This window comes from Pholcus phalangioides, unplaced genomic scaffold, assembly GCF_987345545.1.
Source record: "Pholcus phalangioides strain wild (caught in Gottingen) unplaced genomic scaffold, Ppha-v1.0 ptg000007l_1, whole genome shotgun sequence".
Lineage (NCBI taxonomy): Eukaryota > Metazoa > Arthropoda > Arachnida > Araneae > Pholcidae > Pholcus > Pholcus phalangioides.
The window spans coordinates 37,028,520-37,053,619 of NW_028301600.1; the positions used below are offsets into that span (position 1 = coordinate 37,028,520).

A 25,100-nucleotide genomic window follows, 5' to 3' on the forward strand; every position below is an offset into this window, starting at 1 on the left:
TTATCATTATATACGATCGTAGAATTTGGTATCATTGTATCGGGGTCTGACTATATTCAACATACCTACTAGCACATTTGGAAATTTTTCATAGTTTCAAAATCCACCAATTACACTAATCTCCGGTAAAAGTGATACTTTTTTAGTATTTATCAAATTTACCAACGATGTTTCGGTATTATGCATATTCATTGAACGATTGGTAAGTATGCATTATAATCAGTTATTATGTATAATAACCAATTTCCTGTGACACAAGTATAACATAAATTAATTATACAAATTAAGTGAACGAGATAGTTAATTTCGTATAATAAATCAATTAATGGGTTATTTTTTTCTGATTAGTAATAATTCAATAACGAACCATTTTTCATGTCAAAATATTCGTATTTTTTATTTTTATATTTTCATAACGTTAGGTAGTGAAAAAAATGAGCCCCTATCTCTCGATACCGTATTTGAATTATGCAACTATTCGAGTTTAATCACGAATATTATCACGAGTACTTTTTCTGGATTCCTGAGCGGTATGTTTATTCACATAAAATTACGCATTTATATCTGCATGATGATGAAAATAAATATTAAGAGAAGGAAAAAAATTACTTGCTGAAATCAATATTTAATAATATGTAATATGAAAGAAAAATTAAGTGAAATATAATTTTCAATAAGTTTTATATGTTAAAATAAAATTCTTTCGCGTTTAATGAGAGTTAAATTAAGGCAACATATTTTTTGAGAACACTAAAAAATTAATAGAATCCGATTGTGATAATTTTCTTTTCATCATGAGGAAAAAAAAAAATTTATACATATATATTGGATGAATAATTTAAATAATCTAAATTCATTTTATCACGAGATTAATCATGGGATTTTCAAGGAGGAAAAAATAAGGTTTTCAATTTTTTTAAAGAATTTTAAATAATTCGTTATCCGATGAGTGCTAGCGAAAAAGAAAATGAGACGTGCGCGGTTTTTAGATTTTTTTTTCTCTTTATTTTACCCTTTCTTTCAAAGTCAATAAAACTAGCAATTTATTTTTTTTTCCTGTGAAAGAAATTGCCAAAAGAATTTTATATATTTCTTTCTTTTTCTTCGATTCCCTGCTAAAACGAAATGAAGAGCAATTGGCCAATAATCGATTTTTGCAATTGGATTCTAATTAGAAGACCTTTCCTCTTCTATTAATTTGGATCAAAATCTTTTCTGGGTTGCTTATCTGTTCTAATTGGCAGGTCAGTTTCAAATGTCGGTCGTGAAGAGCTTGTTAAGAAAATAAAATCAAGAATAGAAAGATTGGATCTATCTTTTGTAAAGCTTCTTTATCCTTTTTTCCTTCATTTTCATACTTTATTAGTCAGTTTTTTCTTTTCCTATCTGTCTATTACAATAGATATTAGAGTATTAAAAAGAATATATAGTCATCATTGCCTGAGAAATATTGGTCATAATTAAAACTTTCATTTTGTATGAACTTTTATTTGATTTATTGCTATTGTTTCTGCAGAAATGAGAATTTTGATTGAAAATATTTTTCAATTAATAGCAGACTGTTATTATTTTTTAAAAATATTAATTTCACATTGTAATATCGTTTAAATATTCAGAACAATTTCGAAACAAATTAATATTTTGAGCTTCCTCGAAACCGCGCTAAGATTTGTTGATGAACTCATTAATAATAAACCCACAGACAGTTTCTACTGAAATGAACTATCTCTCGATTGACTCAACGGATCGTAAAGTATCACTTTGATGTGAATTCTTGTGAATTCTTATAAAGAATTCACACCGGATACACTCGTTGAAAGTACTATTCGTGAATTGAGATAATGGCTTGAATTATGTATTCGTACCTGTGTCATTATTTGCACACCGTCGCCTCTCTTAAAAATATAGCTCCGATATGCTCAATTAAACTAAAATCTACGGCACTTGAACAGACATAATTTAGACGCGTCTCTAGTATGGATGTTCAGATTGAACTAGTGGGAAATGCACTGGGTGAAATTCCGGGCACGCGCTTCACCAGAAGAAATCATTCACCGAGTAGTTGTGCTGTCATCGGACGCGCGCGCGTGAGCGCAAACACATACCCACACACACACATATTCTAGTTCACTTAGGCAGTTAAAGCGTGAGTAATCGTCGACAGACAATGGTGTCAGAAACATCCTATTGTTAGCGTTTCACCAGTGGTGATCGATTGTCATTTGCTTCGTCCGTATTCATTAATATGAAGTTGCAAGTAATCATGCTGCTCATGTCTGAATCGGTTAACATAGGCACGGAATCGCAAGCAGCAGAATAGACTAGATACACTCATAAAGGGAGAGTATTTCAGATAAATGAGTTAATTAAAGATGCAATATTTGTTTCCAAATTTCCTTGTACATAACTGTTGAATCCGTGAATTACAGTACTAATGTAGGTTAACTCATTAGTACTTTTGTTAAATAAACATGTGAAACAACGTGAATTTGAAATGAGCATGATAAACATAATGATACTTTTCTTTTAGGACAACGAACTCAACCTGTATGATAGCATTTGTACAGTGACATAGAATATTTCATTACATTTGAAAAGCTCGAGGGACATTTTTTATTTCATGTATCATGTGGAAAAAATCTTTATATACAGGGTGAATACTTAATTCCCCTTGGCTCATTTATCTGTTGATTCTAGAGGCATACTTCTATCTAGGAAAATTATCAAAATAACGTGTAGAACCTAGATACGTTGCAAGTGATTGTATAGTTATAAAAAAAAAGAAAAAATAACTTTTTATACGGACACTCTGCCCTCAAAAAACAATTAGATAGTTTTGTCCCTGTCACTCCTAGGGCCAAAAAAAAAAAACTTCCACGTTTCTGAGTGCAATATCCACTGAGATATTTGATTTCAAAAATTGGAGAAATGTTGTGGAAAGAACAGCAAAAACTAACGGACCATGCTTCTTTTACTTTTTACTTTCTTTCCAACTTTCCTCCGATTTTTGAATTCTGATAACTCTGCGAATATTCCACTTAGAAGCGTGGAAGTTTTTTTGTTGGCCTTGGGAGAGACAAGGCAACGACTTTCTCATTGGGTGTTTGAATGCAAAGTGTGCATATAAAAAGTTATTTTTTTTTAATTTTAGTAAATGTGCAACCCCTTTGCAACATGAATGGCATGTCTGAGTTCTCCACATTATTGACAAGGCAAGGCGACGACAAGGCAACGACTTTCTCATTGGGTGTTTGAATGCAAAGTGTGCATATAAAAAGTTATTTTTTTTTAATTTTAGTAAATGTGCAACCCCTTTGCAACATGAATGGCATGTCTGAGTTCTCCACATTATTTGGATAATTTTTCTAATTCGAAGTAAGCTTCTAGTATTTATGGTTCTTCGGTAAAATGCGAAGGCGGATTATTACCCTGTAATCACCCTGTATATATATTTCAAACACATACACATGCAATGGAACAAAAGTCAGTGGCGGCTCGTGGTCGAATGTTCTGGGGGGTACCAAAACAAACTTTCATTCTAAGATACCAGTAGTCAGTTTTCAGGTATGAAATTGATTGTTTCAATGCAACCCCACGTTTCTTAGTGGGATATTTTAGTTATTATATTATTATTTTCATTAATCATAAATCAGAGAAAAACATTAAGGTGGCATAGAGAGAGATGAAAGTAAATATTTTTCAGTTTTATGATATTAGTTCAGAAAATATTTTTTTTGCCTTTTTAAACAGTAAATTTATCTTACTGTACTATAGCTTCATAATTTAGTTTTTTTCACAATTGAGATGTCTTTTGTGGAATTGGTTGCATTGTTTGTATTATTAAAACTATCGTAATAGTTCAATACTTTTGGGGCTATAACTGATTAATTTACTTTAATTCGCTCTTATCTCTGGAATTTTGAATGAAAATATTGCGAAGTTCTTTCAACTACTCGAAATTAATATCACAACATGAAAATGTTAGTATTATCTTTATGCAGAATTGAAGTGATTCTGGTTTTCTTTCAACGTGTAAAATTTCAGTTTGAATAAAACATCTAGATAACCGATATTGAAAAAAAAACAAAAACTAAGTAATAGTCAACTCCCTGTATTGGGTATACAGATTAAATACAAGTATGTGTAACATAAATGGTTCATAATTTTTGAATTTGGTATTTTGAAATTGAAATTTCGACATGTTTTTCCAATAAAAATTATACTAGAATAAAAACTGAAAATCTGGGAGAAATCATTGTCAATCTGTAAGAGATACATCACCCTTAATTATTGTTGCTGGGCAAGAAGCTCTTCTTGTAATGTTATTCGTAATTCATTTCTCATGAATCATAAAATACCATCATCAATGAAGCTTTGAAGCACGACTGTTTCCCTTACTCGGATTTGTTCCGAGTTCCGAACAATGTTAATGACCCTTCATTGCTGTCACGTGATGAGCAGAGGAAATTTGAATTCTTCATGAATCGATCGCTCATAAAAGTCATTAAATCGAACAAGGTTATGCATAAAAAAGAATTTTTCATTGGCAAACATGTGATATGTAAATGAATTTTTTTTCATATGTATTTCTTCTCTCCTAATTCCTGTTTTCTCGTATATGGTCCAACATCCTAGATTACATGGAAGTAACCAGGAAATTGAAAATTCAAGAAACAAATTAGACAAATCCAAAAAAAATGAGAATTTACTTTATATTTTGTCTATTGTCATTATGTTTTCTAGTGTGACATCTCATTATATACACTTGGAAAGTATTCGTTACAAAAATTTTAATAGATTTTTTTTTACTAAAAAAAGTGTTTTCTTCAGATTTTAAATGAAGAAATTAGATATCAACTGTCGAACTTTTTAACTGACAACGATGTTAAATTTGTCGTAGTATGAGATATAAAGACACTATTAAGAAAAGCAGGTTAAGTTCAGATTACAGTAAGGACGTTAATTTCTTTAAAAAAAATTGTCCTGATTAATTAGCGAAATTCGTGAGCAATCTCTATAGAAAAAAATGCTAGAGTAAAGTCTTGATACTAACGTCCATTAACTAAATTGGATATGCCTACACTGACTCTGAACATAAAAAATGTAGTGAGATCCTTATGGTAAAAAAAAACAAATGCAAACGGATGCAATCACCCTTCCCCTTCATAGTTTGAGTAATGAATGTCAAGACACGAGAAAAGAACAAAAAACTTACTTTGTAAAGAAACACACAGGAAAAAAACATTTTATGAGAGAATTCTTTCTGTATTTATGTTTTAAATTATAATTTTATCTCAGTAAATTTCAACAGAAATATATTATTCGGAGACTAAATGCTTCTATTATTTTTATTTGGGACTCAAAAATAATAATTTTCCAAAATCAAAACTAAAAATGAAAATTGCGAGTAAAATATCAAATTAAATCCGATTTATCGAAGGAAGTTACTGAATTTTTTTTTATAGTTTTTAATTCTATGCGTATTTTTTTTCGGATAAGAATCCTATTGATTTTTCATTACACGTGTTGAGTATATGTTTTTGTGTGTAATTTAATATTAAAACACTTTTTGATTGGATGGATCCTCATCTTCGTAAAAAAACAGAAAAAAATAGGTTTTTAGACTTTCGTCTTAACCTTTTTACGATCACGGGCGTAATATTACGTCCAAACACCAGTGGAACAAATGAAATATCTAGGTCAAAGTGTTTTCTTTCTTTTCTCTTCACTATCCCGAAGATTTATAGTAATCCTATCTCTGCAGAAGTTACTTTTCCTCCTTTTTTTCTATATTTCTGTTAATGATTTTTTTCCACACATATCATGGATCTTTCAAATATATACATGTAAGAGCGAAACAGAACACATATGGTTAGGGTGAAAAGCGGAATCCAAAATGAAACTCTCTTACCTACCTTATCTATTATAGTTTTCCTTTTATATTTTATATTTTTTTTTCTTTTCCCATTCTTCGTTTTTGTAACGTGTGGTTAGGTTAGGTTAGGTTACAAGATTTATCGCCGTTTCGTTAAATAGAAATAATCCAAATTTCGTGCCAAAAGCTTGTACGTTAAAAGGTTAAATGAATGTAGTAAACCCTTCCGTGAATGATGCTGCATAGAAGATTCATTCTCACTGCACCAATGATATCGAAGTTTCTTCAGTAGAAACTACTTCAGTTTAAAACATGGTCTCCAAATTAGAATTCTTCTGATTGACAAACGTTTCTTCTTTTCGATGTGTGACATTCCATGATACATAGATATACGGTGCTGTCGTACACTGGAAAATATCTTGGAGAGGGAATCCGTAACAATTGCTAGATTAATAAAAGCTGCTAATAGCAGTCTAAAAATGTAATAATGGCAATGTCTAGGTTCACACATACTGTACTTATGGAAGCCATTTTCAAAAATGTTAGAATTATAAATTCTTCTTTGCAGATCATACACATAACTAAAAGTTTTTAATGTATTTACTTGGTGGTATGAGCTATAGAGGAATGGTAATAGAAAATATCATCTAGCCCTGAAATGTACGCATATTGTAGAACGAGCGTGATCGAGACTTCAGAGTAACGATCCTGTAATTTTGCTGACTTGAACTCAACTTACCTCATTGAGCCCTAACTGGATCATTATCATTCTCTTTTTTATATAGATAAGTGGTTCTCATCTGGGGCCATATGATCCCCTTCTGGTCCTCAGATATTCTAATTCCTTGGTGAAAATCAAGTAAAGAGGTGCCATGACAGGTGATTAGGAATATGATCTTGCCAAAGAGAGTTATGGAAAAAAATCTTTTTGCGAAGAAATAAACCTTTGAAATGTGTGTGTGTGAAACATGGTTGACCTACATGATAAAACCCGGTGCTATGGTTTTCGAGTGTAATAATATAAATATGTAAGCTGTTCCAACTAAGTGCGGGATTCCAGAATATCCCCTTTCCCGGGAGCACATGGTGTTGACACGGCCCAGCGTAAACCACCACAAGAGAGAATCTTAATGTATTCTAGCTTAGGGGTCCAGATATCGACCTTATTTACAAACTTTTGTTCACTATAAATTTACTAAAAAAATCAATTCAATAAGTAGAAAGGGTCTCATCCATAGATGAAGAGAAAGGTCATGATGGATAAGACGGGGGGACTGCACGAGAAGATAATATTGTCCAAAGACGACTATGGACGAAAAAAGTTTAAAAAAAACAAAAAAAACGCTGCTATAGATCATCCGGTAAGCTTTTTGCAGCGGGTATTGAATGAACTGCAGTCTTATTGGATCTAGATATAAATCTAATGATTTTCCAACATCTTATTTGAACCCTTTCAAAGAGTGATTCGGACTGCACAAAAACATTTTTATATCCATAAGCTGGTAGTTCCATTAATGTGACTCAACTGTGTTATAGTGTATTATTAGAGATGTAGTCCAAATAGTCCTAACGTTTGAAATAGGAATTCGCCCCCCTCATTCACGATTCACCCTAAAATGATCATTTTACTCTGACGAGGGCCATAAAATCCTACATTCTAAGATCATTACAGTTTATATTAGCCAGAGCATATATGCATAAGTACAAGGTGGCTAAACTGTTACTTCTACGACGTGTGGAGTGTCCATTTCCACGGAGGTATTTTGAAGAAACTTGGTGTAAAGGATATATGGACAATGGCGAAAAGAAAGATTCAATAAAACAAAACAGTTCAATTTTTGACCACCAGGTGAGACAGTGGTTCTTTTTTATCACAGTTACCTTTTTCCCACGATCCAAATAATATTTTTAATACGTTTCAATGAAATACGTCCGCCACAATGGGGGCTATATAGATCAGAGCAGTATCAGTATAGAACCATGGGAAGAAAGATAAATGTGACAAAAACACTTTCTCACAAATTTGTTTTTTAATAATCACTTTTTTCACCTGATGGTAAGAATTTTATAAAAAAAAGTTTTAATAAGTTTAAATTTAAGTTAAAGTTATTAAAAGAAAAATTTATCTTTCTTTCCCCATAGTCCATATATTCTATATGCCAAGTTCATCAAAATACCTCCATCAGAATGGATTCTACATCCGTCTAAGTGAAGTCAGTTAACGACCCTGTACAAATACAAATACAAAGGCCACAACTGTCACATTGTGGAACGAGGGGGCTGAAAAAAGGTTCCTGTAAAAATCAAGATCGTATTAGTTTACAAAGAATGATTGATCTGATTTTCAGTAAATGTGCAGTAGAACATCCCTCTTTTCAGCAGCCTACCTTTTTTTGGATCATTCTCAACGTCATGCTAAATTTCACTAATTAGTTTTACAACGATTTCAATCTCCCTTATTTAGCCGAATTTTTTTCTAGACCTGTCAATCCTTTGTCCAAATTAGACCGGTCAAGAAGAGGCAGAGAGTGTTCTAGTGTAATTTGTGAATTTGTTTTAATGTAACACTATCTCATGGGATATAGGTCTTTGTTTTCCTTCAGTTGCATCGTGAAATTTAAAGTCTTCAACCTGCTGGTATCTCGCTGATTGAACATATTTCACTTAATTATTTGCACTACTATATGTCGAGATGAAACTATTTGATTATTTGTGAGCTGAATTGAATTTTTAAATTTCATTTTTTGTTAGAATAATAATACTTACAATTCAAAATTTCCTTTTTGCTAGTTGAATGTTGTCGTACGTAAATCCGAGAAGATAAAGATACAGTAAGTACGATTTTTGTTCTTGAGATTATCCACGTTAAGTCATTTATTGTGTGTAAAAATAAGTATTCTTTTCATAGCGTTTTTTAACCTATTATTTATATGTTAAGTATTAGCACATTTAATATGCTTTAAGAAATTTATTAGAAATTTTTATACTGTTTTTATTCAACGATTATCCTTGGAGTCCGAAAGGAATGAAATTATATAAGTCATTCTAAAATTAAAATTAAATATCAAAACATGGCAGCAAAAAAAAAGGATAATATGGCTATGACAGTGGCAACTACATAAAATAATAATTGGAGGAAATATGAAAATTAACTTTTTAACGAAAAAATGAAACATCCCATTCGCTGAGATGTCTGTGAGTGAAATTCTTGATCTCCGGTTTTTTACATGCTTAAATAGCGCGTATAAAATTTTTTTGAAACGGCAAAAGCACGGTTAAATTCTGGACTTTCATTCACCAATGTCACGAAAAACTTTCATTAAAATATTGCGAGCTAAATATTTTTACAGTACAGTAAAAATATGTTTATAGTGTATAGTACAGTAAAAAAAAAAGAGTCCCAGTAAAAAAAAAAGTTTACTGATGAATGATAAAAACTTCTTCAAATTTTTATTCTTCTCGTACTCACATGTATATATATTACGCGTCTGACAAATTGTATTTTCGATCAATTAAGTTGTTAATGGAACTTTAACGACACATAGAAGAAATTTATTACTGTTAATATATATTACCTAAACTCTCAGTTTCAATATACGGAAGGTTTCGTCATAAGTAGCCTCAAGGAACATAAACTTTACGGTTTTCAGTGAAATCTCGCTACAACCATATCTCTGTTAAGAACACTTCCCATCTCTGACTTCACAACTTATGAACCTACCATGACATCACTAAACTAATCAACGAATCAATTAGAATTTTTTACCGTGATTAAATACTCGTGAATGTATTTTACATAATGCTAACAGTGCCAATTCAGGAGCGATGCGAATTTGCTAGCATTCATAATGCTACCTTTCGATAAAACGATAACACCCTGCAACGAACTTTTATATTGGTTCTCAGAATATTGAGGTATCATTGTTTTTTGAAGTTCAAATACAATAGGCAGCTAAGTAAGCAAGATTTTTTTTTATATTTGACCTCCCATCCCCTACCCCAAAAAATTCTGATTGGATAAAGTAAAAGAATTAAAGTTTTATAAACCACCATAGAGATCAAGAATTTGTTACAGCTGTCTCTGTAATGTTTCCTCCCAACAAAAACTAAAAATTCGCAGAGATAACCGTGCTTTAAATTCTAGATTTTTGTGGGTTTTTTACGTCCTGAAATAGTTCAAGATTTCCGGATTTAAAAAAGTGAAGAAATCAAGAATTTTGATCACCTATATCGTAGCGAATGTGCTTAAAATTATCACAGGGGTAATTTCTTTTTGTATAACAGAGAAGGTTAAAAATTCTACGAATTGGTGATTTTGTGATTGGGGATATTATAAAAATTTCTTTGTTTCCCCTACTAATCATTTTTGGGACCTGAAAGCAAAATTTTCTTCATTTTTCTGATAAATTTTCATATTTCACTAAAATTTTATAATGCATTATTTAACATTTATTTCTTTCGAACATCTTATTGAGACACCCTGTATGTTTTTCATAAATCATGTAGTATCTGTTCTATTGAAGAGCATCTGTGAACATATCTATTCAATATAATTAGTTGCATTGTCATTACTGTGAATATGCATTCTTTATTTATGATTTACTTCTTCGACTTACAAATTTTTCATAGATACTGATGAAGTTGTTGAGCATATATATTCCCAAACGTAATTTTTGAATAATTCTCTCGCAGAAGTACAAGAAACCTGCAACAACTGTGAATACATTAGATATATGGAATAAGATTTTTAAGACATATGGTAATGGAAAGCTATGACGGTGTATATAGTTGATTGAGTCATTGATCCTATGTAACCTTGATCAACTTACTTTCTTAGCATATTCATCCGTTTTCGTTTCAAATGATTTTCCATATGATCATTGCCTATACGCTCCTGTTATCATGTTATTATTATGCATCTTGGTCCATCTATGTCTTGCATTTCTTAGACATTGACATGAGCTCTCGCTTTAATATATGTATAAGCAAGTATTTTACTACTATAGAGAAACTTGAAGACATTACAGCTGAGATAAAGGCATTTTCAAAGCAAAAGTTGTGTAAATAACCCTGAAGTTTCTGTGTTAGATATTTTGAACACGGAGTTACGTTTATCACCCGATTTATGCGTTAATTCTCGTTGTGAACTTCGGGACAAAACATTCTGACAGCATCTTCGGAAATAAAGTATACCTATATGTATTTCTTGAGACTAAAATACACAGTATCACATCCGATAGTTCGCTCAATCTTTAGAGCAACCAACTAAAGAATGATTTAGAAGGATGAACATGACATAATAAAAGTATTGCCATAACAGATGAGAAATAATACATATGAAAAAATTGATGCAAAAAATTAATCAAACACTTATCTGCATGAAAATAACAAATAAACAAATTTTAATGCTAAATTTGATCATGACATCACTCCATCCAACAATACCCATCTGTTTCTTCATTTGCAAGTCATTAATTATCGTCGATTATAAAAATCAACAGCTTGATTTTAAAAGAAGACTTCTGCAATCTTGGCCAGAAATTTTTGTTTTTCGTTTTCGATAAGATGGAAGTAGATGCATCGTTTGATGTTATACCAGGACATCTGCCATTCACAGCTACATTGTTCACATTGGGTGAATATATTAATGTTATTAAAACAGCATCTAACATACCTGGGAAATTTACTGTCACACAACGTTGTAGAAAGAACCCACACTAACGTGAATCATTTTTCATTGAGTAGTATCCTACTTATTATAAGTAAAAATGCTTGAGCGGTGTCTGACGAAACGTGCCAAAAGAACAAAAATTAGCGTTTAAAATTTCCGTTTCAAATGCACCAGCTCTAACTCCTGAATGATATTTATAAGAACCTACATTAATGAAATTATGGAGCATAAATTTCGTTTGAGAAACACCTAAACAAGTTCAAGATTGCCCACTGAACCCCAATGACGACCATAAGAACAATCATGGCGAGCAAAATGGATGACATTGGGGGAAACTATGAAATACATCCCAGAAGAACACCTCCCGCTTTTGGTAAGAGATCCAAATCTGTACACGAGGATCTTCAAGTGACCCTCAAGTAGCGCGCTGAAATTCATTTTTTACTTTTTTTTAATATTCCTTTTTTAACTTTTGTACTCGAACATTAATAACATTTGAAAAATAATTGAATTTTTTAAATTTTAATTTACTTAATAAACAAATTTTGAATCGTATTTGAGTTTTACTCGCATTTCTGGTTTTATCAACATTTTTTTTCCTGAAATTCCACAAAGTTTATCCTGTGTGTTATTAAAAGGGGACTTCTACAAAAATTAAATTTGAATTATTGCCTAAGTAAACAATTGCAATAAATTTTGTCACTCGTCAATAGGTTTATTTTTTACTGTGAAATACATTAGTATTTCAATACATAACTAACCCTAACTTGGGGGCTTTTTATATACCCCATTGATTTTTTCCTCTCGTCCAGTAAAATTTTAAAACCCTGTCACAAGTCCCCTTATAAGATCAAGATGTTCAAATGCCAGTAAATTTTACGAACATCATATACATCTAAATAACTAAATAAACAACCCAAAATAAAAACAATTCTAATGAGAAAAAAAGTAAAAACCATGAGTAAAAATACAATATACTGCCCAAAACATTATGGTTGTATTCATATAAATACGAATAGCTTCTCGATACATTCTATTTATACTGTTTAATTATTTAAACAAAATCAACATCATCTCACAGACATGGTCATAAAGTATATTTTTTGTTTAAAATTTAACACCGATGTACAACTTTTGCAAATAATGCATAATTTGTTTCCATTATTTAGAAGGAAAATACATATTAACTATTCTTTTAAGATCGAACAACTAATAATATACGATTTCAACTAATTATGTATATGACGACGTCATTTACAGAACTATTCATTCGTTATTCTAAACATGAGAAAGGATTAATTTTTCTTTGGTCCATTGTACCTTTACTACCATTAATTTCGTTACGAACATTAAAACAAAAGTAGTAGATCACTGAATGCTGAACTGATAACTAATTGAATTAACGTTAAAGAGTAAATGAATTATCATTCAATTAGATTACAACTATGTATGTAAGATAGGTATAATGTGGTTAAGCGTAAGAGATTATATTTCGATTCTGGGTATTAGTTAATTATTTTTTGTCCGATCATGAAGCTTTATTTAGTGAAAGAATAAATGTATTGAAGGTAGACAACTAATCGTTCAGGTGAAAAAGATATAAAAATATATTCTGAATTTATTCTCATTACAAGAAAGTGGTATGATCGATACGAAAATCGAAGAAACTATGGACAATCTTGATTTAAATGGATGATACACGAAAGCTCTCATTAATTTACTCGCGTGTAAAAAATAATAGACATCGGTTGACCACCAATATGATTTGATATCACCCATAACTTACTATTATGATTTCCTTCGTTGTTATTGTCTCTTTATAGGAGAATATAACTGACACTATATATTGTTCTCTAAGGAAGATGAAGAGAGGACACTTTACTTTTCTAACAGATAAATAAACCTTAAGGGAGTACTTCGAACATTTTTTCTCCCTTATACGCGTTATAAAACGTTATTCTTCGATACACACAGCACAGCGAATGGGGCATAAGAAAGTGTTGCGATATTGCCGCGTCTTAAACAATAGTTTTTGTCGGAACATCTACTGTCGTAGAGGTTTCACATTCATCTATATTTCTGGTTGACTGTAATAAGAATATGTATCGGACGAGTTCTTCTAGACCTATAGATATAACAATGAATTTACGTTAGAGGGGCGCTGTTCACTTCAACTGTGAAAAGTATGGGATCACCAACTATGATGAATGTAGCTTGGTCTTAGAAAGCGTTGTTTTGCTTTTTTTAGTTTACTATAAAAAAGATTAATAAGATAAAAGTTAATACAACCGTAACCTCGGCTAACGAGAACAATTTATCTGGAATCACATTCTTTAGCTAAAATCTTCAGTACTTAATTCGTTCCAGGTATGGCTTAAAAATTTCAGATGATTTTTATAAAACACTAAAGAAGTACTGTGAAAACTGGGAAATGCTGAAATAAGCAGCTTTATTGAATAAAGAAGAATCTACAGGTAGATTACTGAAGAAATTTTTATTTTTTACATCATGTTCACAAACCAGTCTGGTTCGTAAGTGTCTTATATGATGTAGTCAGCTCATTTCTCTGTCACATACACGTAGATGTAAAATATAACCCCCCCCCCTTCCCCAGAATGCCCAGATGATTTAGTTTGATACTAAGAGTTTTGCAGCGAAAAAACATATGCAATTATGAACATTCAAGTCTATTATCTTTTTTTAATGTATTTTCTCTTTACTTAATCATTTGTTTTACACGATTTGGCTCAAAATAAAATGGCTTTTAGAGAAAGTGGATTTTGTGGCGAGCATAAATCAGTAAGGCTCTAACTACTGTAGTTCTGATAGTGAGGATGTGAAAACATATCTCACAACGCTGCTGTAATATCTGAGAGCATGCATCTATGTCAAATAAAATATTCGCTAGCCGAGAAAGAAATATCGCGAAAAAAAATCTTCATCGGCCGAAAAATTTATAAGCCGAAATGTTTGCTAGCTGAAGTATCACTGTATATATCACTGTATCACTGAAGTATATATGATCATGCAATTTTTAGCCGTACGTCTTTGTATGTAGGGCTACGTCGTATATAGTGTATATGCATGTTGTGTATGTTCAGAATTCACAACCCATGTTCTTTTATTTTATTTCTTCATATTTTAATCTTAAAAGTTTTTATGTTTTGTTAAATATAAAATATAAGCATATGTCTTTATGTTTTAATTTGCCAATTTGTATTTTTGTATCTTTTCAAGTTTTTTATGTTTCACTCCAATTTCTAAGTGTATTGTTTTTCTGTGTTTTCAACTACTTTGTGATTTAAAATTTGTTCAATTTTATATATCTTATATTTTCCTTATAACTTTATATGTTTGAAGTTATTTTTAAAATGTCAGTCTTAATTTTTAGTGTTTTCATTTGATAATTTATTAAATATTTGTCTTTACTTCGAAATTTTAAATTTCCTTCGAAAAAAGGTGGGATGGCAGATCGTATTGGATTCAGTTCACGCAAAGTTAATAAGGTAATAAGCAAAAATCCTTCTTTCTGACAAGTCCATAAGCTGAGTATCACATAGCCAGTAAGTGAAAAAAGAAATTAAAATAAAAATAAATTTGATTTTATCTTAAAATATTTCTCATATGTAACTGTCAGAAAAAATGGATGGGGTTTGCAGGATTACAGTATTTTCCTCTTTTTTTTTGTTGCACCCTGTTCTTTTCTGCAGTGTGAAACTCGGGTGTGGTGAAAAGTTAAAAGATTCAGATGTGTCATCCGTGTATGCCAACTCATCGTTCAATGTGATCTGTTGCCTTTATTTCTTTCTTTCTGTATACCGGGTTTTTCTTCGCGGGCATTTTGATCAAAAGACATTGATTTTTCAAATTCTCCTCCCATGTTCTCTGGAGTTGACAACGACATTTAACAAACGCTCTTACTTTTTCTTCTACTCCTCTTTTGCCTATATATTTATATAAAATTTTCTGTTTGCTTTTATTATTATTTTTTTTGTCCTGCTCTTTTGAAGAGTGTCAAGGAGATAGGGTCTTCTAGCCCCCACATATTACACAGATACATTTTTATATGTTGTCATAACCGTCAAAATGCCGCTGCACTTTCGAAGACGATCATACTATGCAAAAACCTATTCATGAAATTCAGATGCAGAACGTTGTTGCTCTGTTACTGATGCACAATGTTGTTTTCTCGCAGCAGCTGCAGTAGAAAACATTTTCTTTTACCACGAGTCCACATAATACCGAACGTCTAGATGTGTATCCATCAATTTTGCGATTTTATTTTAAGTTCGTATAACGTAAAACAATGGCCACTATATGTCTTCAGGCACTGAATCAAATTTACATTTTATTATTACTGGGTTTGGTTTCCGATAGTATATTTTCATTATAATACAGCTTCACTTCATAAGCCATGCTTGATTCTCTCAACATGCACACAAGTCCTAAAAATTATTTAAAAAACAAATAGGCCTATGTCATGTGTTTTACTTCCGTATAAACATTATAGCATTAAATGTTTCTTTTTTTCTAATGGTTTACACAATAATTTCAATTATCCAATAATGAGAGTGTCATAAAATGTTTTAACCCACTATGGTTCACCCCCATAAAACGTATTGGACATTTTTTTCAAATACTGATGTAAATGGGAGTTATTAACATATTTTTAATTGAATCAATATGTCAACACAGCAAGTAAATCAATTTGAGTGAATGTTTGAATAAGTTACAATAACTGAAAGTTAGGGTAAAATATGCAGTTGTACTTGATTTTACCGTTATCAATTAACAAAATTAATTTATAGAATCTTGCTTATCAAAGATATATAGTTAGTTATTTCCAGTTCTTAAATTTGGTAGCATTTTATAAATCTCTGAACACGTAAAATTTCAGCAGCTCTCTAAAACTGGCACCAGATTCCACTTTATTAAAGATTCCACTGATTAAAATCAACACTTTTCAGATTTAAAAAAAAATATTGTACTTATACAAGGTGATTCGAAACTCAACGTGTAAACTTTTAGGGGGGAGATAGAAACACAAAACAGAATCACATAAGAATATATGACCGGAAGCCCCAACCTGATCAGCTGGAGGATAAACGAAGATGCAGAAATGACAAGCAAATAATGGGTGGAAAAACTATTTATTTAGCGATACTTTTACACGAGGACAGTACGTGTACACGTTAAGTTTCACAAGTGCTCAAAGTTCTTACCATCCACAGTTATGCACGCTTCACAACGGTGACGAATTGATTGTAGAACCCTTTAATAAGACCCGGCATTTCGTGGACGTTTGCAGCAGCGAAGGAGATACTTGCGACGAGGTCGGTGTCAGAGTCAACGGCTTACTCTCGAAACTTAACGTGCACACGTACAATTCTCGTGTGAATTATCACTAGATAGGGAAAAAGAGTTTTTCCACCTATTATTGACTTGTCATTTCTTCATCTTCGTTTATCCTTCAGCTTATCAGATTGGGGTTTCCGGTCATGCATTTTTATGTGATTCTGTTTTGTTTTTGTGTTTTCTACCTCCCCTAAAAGTTTGTACGTTGAGTTTTAAATCACCCTGTATAGCCGTATTTTGAAATGAAATGACTAAAAGATGAACTTTCAGAAATATGAAAAAAAAAATGGTATAAGTGTTTTTTTTTACCATGTATATTCCATCTCCGGTGTATATTCAAATATACATCGAATCATGGAGGGTTAAAATATCAATCCTACGTCTAGCTAGCGAGTTGTTATATTGAAATCAACATTAATCAACAGAATAAATGTTCGATAAAATTATTAAATTAATCAGTTCATTTTGTTTCCCTTATTCATTGTATTTAGTATTAGTTTTATCGAAGAAGCAATCGCAAAGACGCTTGTAGTTCGAACTGTCTACAAAAAATTAAAATTCAAGCATGATCAAATCAAATTCAAACAATCGAACCCCAGATATTCACACGCATTATTTTATTAAATTAAAATAATTTGATCCTAGCATCAATTTAATTGCATCACATGCTCTATTACACGGTCCATTCATCATTATTTATTCTTAAAAAGTTTTTAATACCAAGAATAGGAAAATGAAAAGACTTGATCAAGACAATGACTCGGCCCATGTTCTTAACGCCATTTGTTCATTTACGTTATATTTCTTGATTATTTCATGATGGAAAGAATTTCCAAATCCTAAAAACAAATACGCGACAACAAGAAATGTAAAGGAAAACATCAGATGTTGCTTCTTTCAGGGAAAAAAAGGCATTCGGGTATAAATAGTAAAATGACACAGAGTATGTATTCTTATTAGCCGGTATTATGCATGTCTCGTGTTGAGTTATTTTTCCGTAGGCAAACAAATAGGAAATCATTTCTCTTTGAAATAGCACAAGCAACCATATGTTAGTGCACCTGGTAGTGACAGCTGAACCTTGTTGAGAAAATGACGATAATTAGTCGTTTGTCAAAATACGTTGTGGTACCTTTTTAAAAACGAAATTCCGAACAACAACTCGTTCGCGTAAGTCGATGCCGAAAATTTGAACATTCCCATTTCCTTATTAAGAGAATTTCTCTTACTCGATAAGCATTATTTCACGAAGGAAAATATTCAGAGAAAGTCACGAATATACATGGGTTTCAGAAACTTGAATTGTGGTTGGGCTAAGTAATGCTAAAAGCAGTAAGTAATGCATTGTATTATTTTGTGGGGAATAGATTTAAATACATTCGTTAAATTTGCGAAATAATTCTGATATGGCATCACTTGTTAATTAGAACGAACGGTAACGGTGTTGTATCAGTGTTTCTATGAACATTGGAAGAGTGGATATTATTATCTTCCAGACATTAAAAAATAATTACACGCGAGAACACGATATTTATTGCAAGAAGGTACATAGATATTTTGTTGTAAGGGTATATGAAGCCATTAAAATAATGGAAACGGGAAGAAGACAACCCTTTGCAACATGATAAATAATTATTCCTTTTCAATGCATAAACTATTTTTTCCAGTGAAAATGTTGGTTGAATCACTGATATTAGCATATTTCGAATTTTGAGCAATATTTTACTACTTGTTTAAAACGGTGCCTTTTCAAATAATCAAAACGATGGTTTCAGTAAGGTTTTAATCCTAAAACTTTTATATCTGCAAGTCAAGAAGTGTTTTTTAATCATGAAATTGAAATGTAAAATTGTTTACTAGCATGAAAAATGATCATTTTTGGAACTCAAATGTATGAAAAAGTATTCGTTTTTTCAATATCTATATAAATATTATAGTTGCTTTGGTATCACTCATTCCTAATATATATATATTAATATATTAAATAATAATAATAAATTATAATATATATATATATATATGTTCCGGAATATTAATTTTTTCTTTGAAATTTCATACTGATCTCATAAATTTACGGATTTGGAATTCACCGTAGAATCTACATCGCTCATTCGCGTCGTTTAGTTTTGTATGATAGAAATATTTCATCTTATTTATGTATATATATATATTTTTTTCTGACTTGCCAAGGTCATTTTCTGTGTCCAATAAGTGGTCGATAAGATTCGCATTTACCCCAGTTTTCTTCATTCCAGAAAAGACAGCAAAAAATAATTTGCAATCCACGTTTTCTCGCATATAACGAAACATAAAAGAAAATCCCAACATCCGATGAAACCTTTTATTATTATTTTTTTTCACGCTAAACATCGGTAGCAGTTTTCTAAGAATAATACTTTTTCCATTTATTTACTTTTTTTTTTTCTTGCTCTCTCTTGGTAATAAAAACAGAAAAAAAAAAATTCAAGGACACTCAAAGAACTTAAAGGTACGTGGAGAAGAAAGCTCATTGCACAAGATGAACAAATGTAAAGGGATAATGTTTATTCTCGATAGTGGTATGGCGGGGCCCCTATAACATTGGGGTCGTTTGCTTGATCCTTATTGGTTTTTCCACGTTCCTGCTTTAACCACGAACTGAAAAAGAGAACTTACAAGAAAAGGTGGACGAAATCAGGGCGTAAGTTTGAAGAAAAGTCATAAACATTTACAGTTATCGGCCTAACTGTACTTGGGCGTGAGATTTCTTGGCTATCGCTTGGTTCGAGCAACATTTTTCTTTAGCGAAAATATATATATTTTATTCTTTCTATCCCATGCGTCCCATTTTTCTTGTGTTATCTTTAAAGGGAATAAGATTAAGCGTGACGATGGGTTTTATCATTTGTCACCTAAAGCAAAGAAAGAAAACTACAGCTCTTGTCATGATCAGCCTTCCCAGTAAAATAAATGAGATTTTGGTTTCTTTGCCTTGTATTCTGATATCACTTCTTTCTTGCTAAGAAATACCAGTGATCTAAAAACCGTTCGTCCTCACATTTGAAAATAATAAATAAAATAAAATAAAAATTATTTCGTATGGAACAACTATGTATTTTTATTTTATTTTTTCAAGTTTCTTGAAACCGACTAGAAAAAAATTAGATAAGTCAGCAAAAATAAATAAAAGAGGATATTATTGTTTGGAGACCCATAAATTGCTAGATTTTTAGATAGCATTTTCTACTGGAAATTTCTTTATAAAAATATTTTTGTTTCAATGAATATCATTTTTATTACGTACAGTTTATAATATCTATCTGCAATGTGAAGAAATAATGGGCAATTTTTCTTTGATTACGCTTACATTACTTTAATACGAATGTTGCGTAGTGTATGATATAATTACTTTAATATTGAAGACTACTTTTAGAAGAATATGGTGAGCTTTGTGTGAAAATTGTGATTTGACTTAAATAAAATTTTCATTCTTTTATTTAAACTTTTTCTTGATATAACAAATGTCTATATTGCGATACATTATTTAGCTTGCTATTCTATGTAATCATAGCTTGATATTTTTCATCTATAGCTATTAATAACTAATAACTATTCTAATTATGATTGTGAATTGAGTTAATTTGGTTGCTAGTACAGGTGTGCAATGTCTTATCTTCAACTCATACATAATTTTCTTTTCTCCTGCTTTTTTTTCTCGAAAATCAAGACTTGTGAATTTGTATGAGATTTATTATAGTTTTTATCTGTTAGTGATCCATATATTTTGAATTTTGTCATTTGTATAATTTACACAGTTAAAAGAGAAAGCATTGCTCACTTGTTCTTGATACTATAGTAAAATCTTTCATATCAGAAATAACCAAAATAATTTTTACATGTGCATGTTCATAGATATGTACGGGCTGAAAGGGGGTGTACGAGATCAAGGACCGCACAAATAGTTCGAATATTTCGCGAAATAATTTTCTCAGATTTACGATGAACTGTATGAATAAAACTTGATTGAATAAATTAATACAGAATTTAGTTTCAAAGCCACTTATTTTAGTCCTTTTACAAATCTATGCATCAGTCATTTACTTACATCGGAAACGAGTCCTGTATCCTTTATTTAGGATAATGGAGGTTCTCTACTGTATTTCTGTATCACTGTATACTGTATATTTCTATACTCATCAAAGTAACCAATTATGTGAAATTCTTTCGAATTAGAAAAAAGTCTCTTCGATATCATAATACAAAGTATCGTTGGAACTATACTGTACTGAATGTACAAGTCCCAAACACAATGTGTAATATTCGTATTTTGCAAAGGTTTTCGATAATATCCATTAAATATCGAAGCCCAATAAGTATACTTTATTTACAATTTACACAATATGACACTGAAAGGAACTGGTACAACATGTTTCTTTCATGTATTAGAACAATCGAGTCCTTTTGTGAAAGTATGATTAAAAAAGTAATCAAATTTCGTCGGTTGATTGCTATTTATAAACATTTTATGAACATTTAAAAAAAATTGTCTTTTGCTTTATTCTGTTTTAAAATATTGAAAATTTGCATGCTATTATCTAGTCTTCAACGTCCTGTCGCTTGAAAAAACGAAGTCTTTAACGAGCTGTCAACTTCATCTTCAAAATTTACATGCTTCAACGGGTCTTATCCTTTTCTTTTGTCTTTTGGAAGAAAAGGTTTTTCTCATTTTTCTTTTCTTTTTCATTCTTCTTCGCTTATTTTCTTGCCTTTTTTTTCTTTTTGATCAATTCCTTGCTCTCGCTTTTCATAGAAACAGCAAAATGTGAAGCACGGTGGTGTTTGTTTTTCAGCTTAAACTCGTGGGATGATTTAAAAGTCAACTAGAAGTGTTTTCTGACAACTAGTTTTTCCAGAGGGTTTCAAAAGCTGCGTGATCGTTTCTTTTTTCACTCCTTTTCTTCTCTTGTATTCCTATTATACCAAAGATATTGAATGCAAAAAAAAAGTTATTTCTTTTTTTGGTTCATTTTTTATTTTTACAAAAAGTTTGGAACAGTTAAAAAGATGAGGAAGTTGAAATGAGAAAAATTGACAATATAAGAGCGGATATATCTTATTTCCCGTTGAGCACCATTTTTTTGCTTTATTGAGTAATTGAGCTTTAAGTTATTTAAAAATTAGTATCGAATGTATGATTGGGAAAAAATGGAATAAAAAATGGAGTTCGTTAGAATGAATCATATTTCTTATCATGCGTGAGCTGTCAGTAAAGAATGGCCCAAAAATATTTTAAAAAGTCATTTCCGAGCGAAGTTCTTTTCATGTATATAGAGTACCTGTAAAGTGGAACATTTCGGCACTTGCGGAATATTTCTTTTCTCCCGTTGTAATTTGTCTGGAAATTTTCGATCCACCAGAAAAGAAAGGTGGGAAGATATATTTTAAATTTCAATGAGAAACAAACGCTAAAGGCACAGAAGTGTCATTTCGATTAGAGTAAAATCAGTGTATCTACTTTTATTTCAATTAGAAATCGTCATGAGTGAACCCGTATAGGCAAAACTGGGTCTATTTTTTTTGAATGTTTGGAAGTCTCGTCGAAATTATAAGAATCGTGATGCTTCTTTTTGCAAAAATGTTTACTTGGGTAGCTATTAAAAAAATTAACATTCGTGACATTAATTTGAGGGCAAATTCTCTTGAAATATGTCATTGTGTACAAAGATACTTCAGCTTAAGCATTTTGCCACAACAGTCTTTTTTCCTGATTTTTTTGCCTCAGCTAACGAATGTGGATTCGCTTACGAATATTTTCGTTGATATAGCACGCGCTAACCTAACACACCCATGTTGTGAGCTGAATTTTTGCTCCAATCATTATCAATTTAACGTCACTCAAGCCTAATCAGCTCACGTGCACTTTGAAATCGTTTTCTAGATATATAGTAGCGTTCAAAAATGTTTTGAAAACAATAAATTCGTCACCGAATTTCGTATTGTAATTTTTTAATGAAATCGCAAACACTGAATCTCATTACAAACTATTATGACCAGAAAAAAATTGCTTATCTATTTTATACTTTGTAAAATCATAAAAAATAGTCACTTTTATGATGGGTCAAAAGTCTTTTGATAACAAAACAGGAATGCAAACAACCAATAAATAGTCAAATCAGCCAGGTCATGGGCATTATAATAAATAAGAATGATTAGTCTTCATTCGAAAACCTTTGGATTGTATAGCTATTTGCCATGTTTTGGTATGGACCCGAATAAGTTTGTACCATGGTCTCAGTGGGTATTTTTTCCATTTTTTTTCACGCAATTGAAAAAAGCCATCAAATTTATATAATTTCTGGCTCTCGCTCGTCTATTGAACTCAATCCATAAATGCTCGATGATATTCAAGTTATAACTGTGACTTCACCACCCATAAAACGTATTTTGTTGTCTTTCAAGTAATGTCTAATAGCTTTTCAGCTATATTTACTCTCATTGTCTTGCTGGAATATCAGTAACAGTGGCATGAGTCACGTCGTTAAATACTACATATGGTTATGAAACACTTTTTTTTAACGAAACCTGTTCCTAGTGGGGTTTTTTTTCAGTAGGTAAAGAGAACATATATCTTCAGCAGAGAAGCATTCCCACAACTACCTTTGTGTTTAACAGAAAGGACCTATAACACCTTAATAATTACCTTATAATTTAACTTACAACTACCTGTAATACCTCATATGTGTATGATATATCCCTATTTGTACCTTGCGTTGTTTCTCTGGCCAGTGGGAGGAATTGGCATAATTCATCCTTTCCCTTGCTCTTTTGTAATTAAATAATAATGATTTTTTTCTATTTGGAGAGATAGAGATTGAGAGAGAGAGAGAGAGAGAGTGCGGGGAAAAAAAAAGTCAAGCCCAAACAATCTCATAATGTTCAGCCAATGTTTTAAAAGTGATAAACTTACATTCAGTCCTTGTTTTGAGTTAAATTCATCAGGTTTTCCACCTAGTGGACATTTAGAGGTTCTCTCGTTGCTTGCACTGTGATTGCTCTATCTATTGTATATGTTGTCTTCTTTGGACATATTGGAAAAAAAAAACACTTTTTTACTTTCCCGCGATTATTAAACATGGTTGCACAAACTTATGAACCACCTTGTAATACCAAAATCACTTGCTACTTGAGCTGGACTTCGCTCCATATTTAAAGCCTTAATTACGCTTTTCTGAAAAATTCCATCGAATATTTTTTCAAGTTTTAGAGTGTTCATTATGCATTCAGCATATTCCTACCATTAATTTATATCAAGCAAGAATTAATTACTTCCTTCTGCATTTGATTAAACTATGTTTGTCAAAACACTTTCGATCCATCGAAAACAAAAATTAGACATATAAAAGCTCACTAACCCGAAACAAACAAATTTCAGCTACAGGTGTCGACAAAAAATATTTTATTTCTGTTTTACATACATCAAAGTTAGGGTAATGCGTGTAAATGAGCTATCTCTACAAGCATTACTAAATTTTTCAAATGACTTTTGAGCACTACTGTACCTGCACTTCTCTTTTTTGAAAGTTTTTGAACCAATTCACAAAAAATGAAACTTTCGGGTAACAGTAAATTCACTGAAAAATGGGCCGTTGTTTTTAGAGACTTTTAGCATCAAACTGAAGAGCATGGACATTCTAAGAGCTTATCTTTTCCATTTGCATAAATTTGAGCTGATTAAATCACAAATGAATGGAGACACCTACAAACTCAACTGGGTTGCGTCAAACCGGCTTCTGTCTACCAAAGTCGATGATGGTTGTGTACATAGTGTAAAATAAAAAGATCTTCACCACCTCGTCTCTTCCTATAAAGTCTCGTTTATCCATTTTGAAGTCGTTCATTTTAGTCTTTGGTCAGTTTTGTCTTTCATTTTTAGAGAGTATTTTTTTTATTTTCTTTGGTGTTTTAAAAACGTATCTTCGAATTTTGGGCCGTTTCTTTTGAACGAATAAAACGATTTTCTATTGAAACCGATGGGAATTCGCGTTTCGGCTAGCGAACATGATTTCGGAACGAATCATCTTCGTTGCCGAGATATCACTGTATTCACAAATTTCCTTTCCGAAAGTTATAAAAGTCATAACAACTATGTTAATATTACTGTGATGATTTTTATTGTTACATCTTTTTTTCAACTTGTAGTTATAACACGGAATTTATATC

At 31.4% G+C, this 25,100-nt stretch overlaps 1 protein-coding gene across 5 annotated transcripts in view; it reads left to right on the forward strand.

The window, feature by feature from the left end:
- Positions 1-25,100, forward strand: part of LOC149085241 (uncharacterized) — a 396,426-nt gene that overhangs the window by 107,293 nt on the left and 264,033 nt on the right. For all 5 annotated transcript variants that reach the window (XM_089233124.1, XM_089233128.1, XM_089233125.1 and 2 more), the window contains one exon: positions 8,666-8,706. The gene's annotated coding sequence lies outside the window, so the exon portion shown is untranslated. The remainder of the gene's footprint in view (positions 1-8,665; positions 8,707-25,100) is intronic.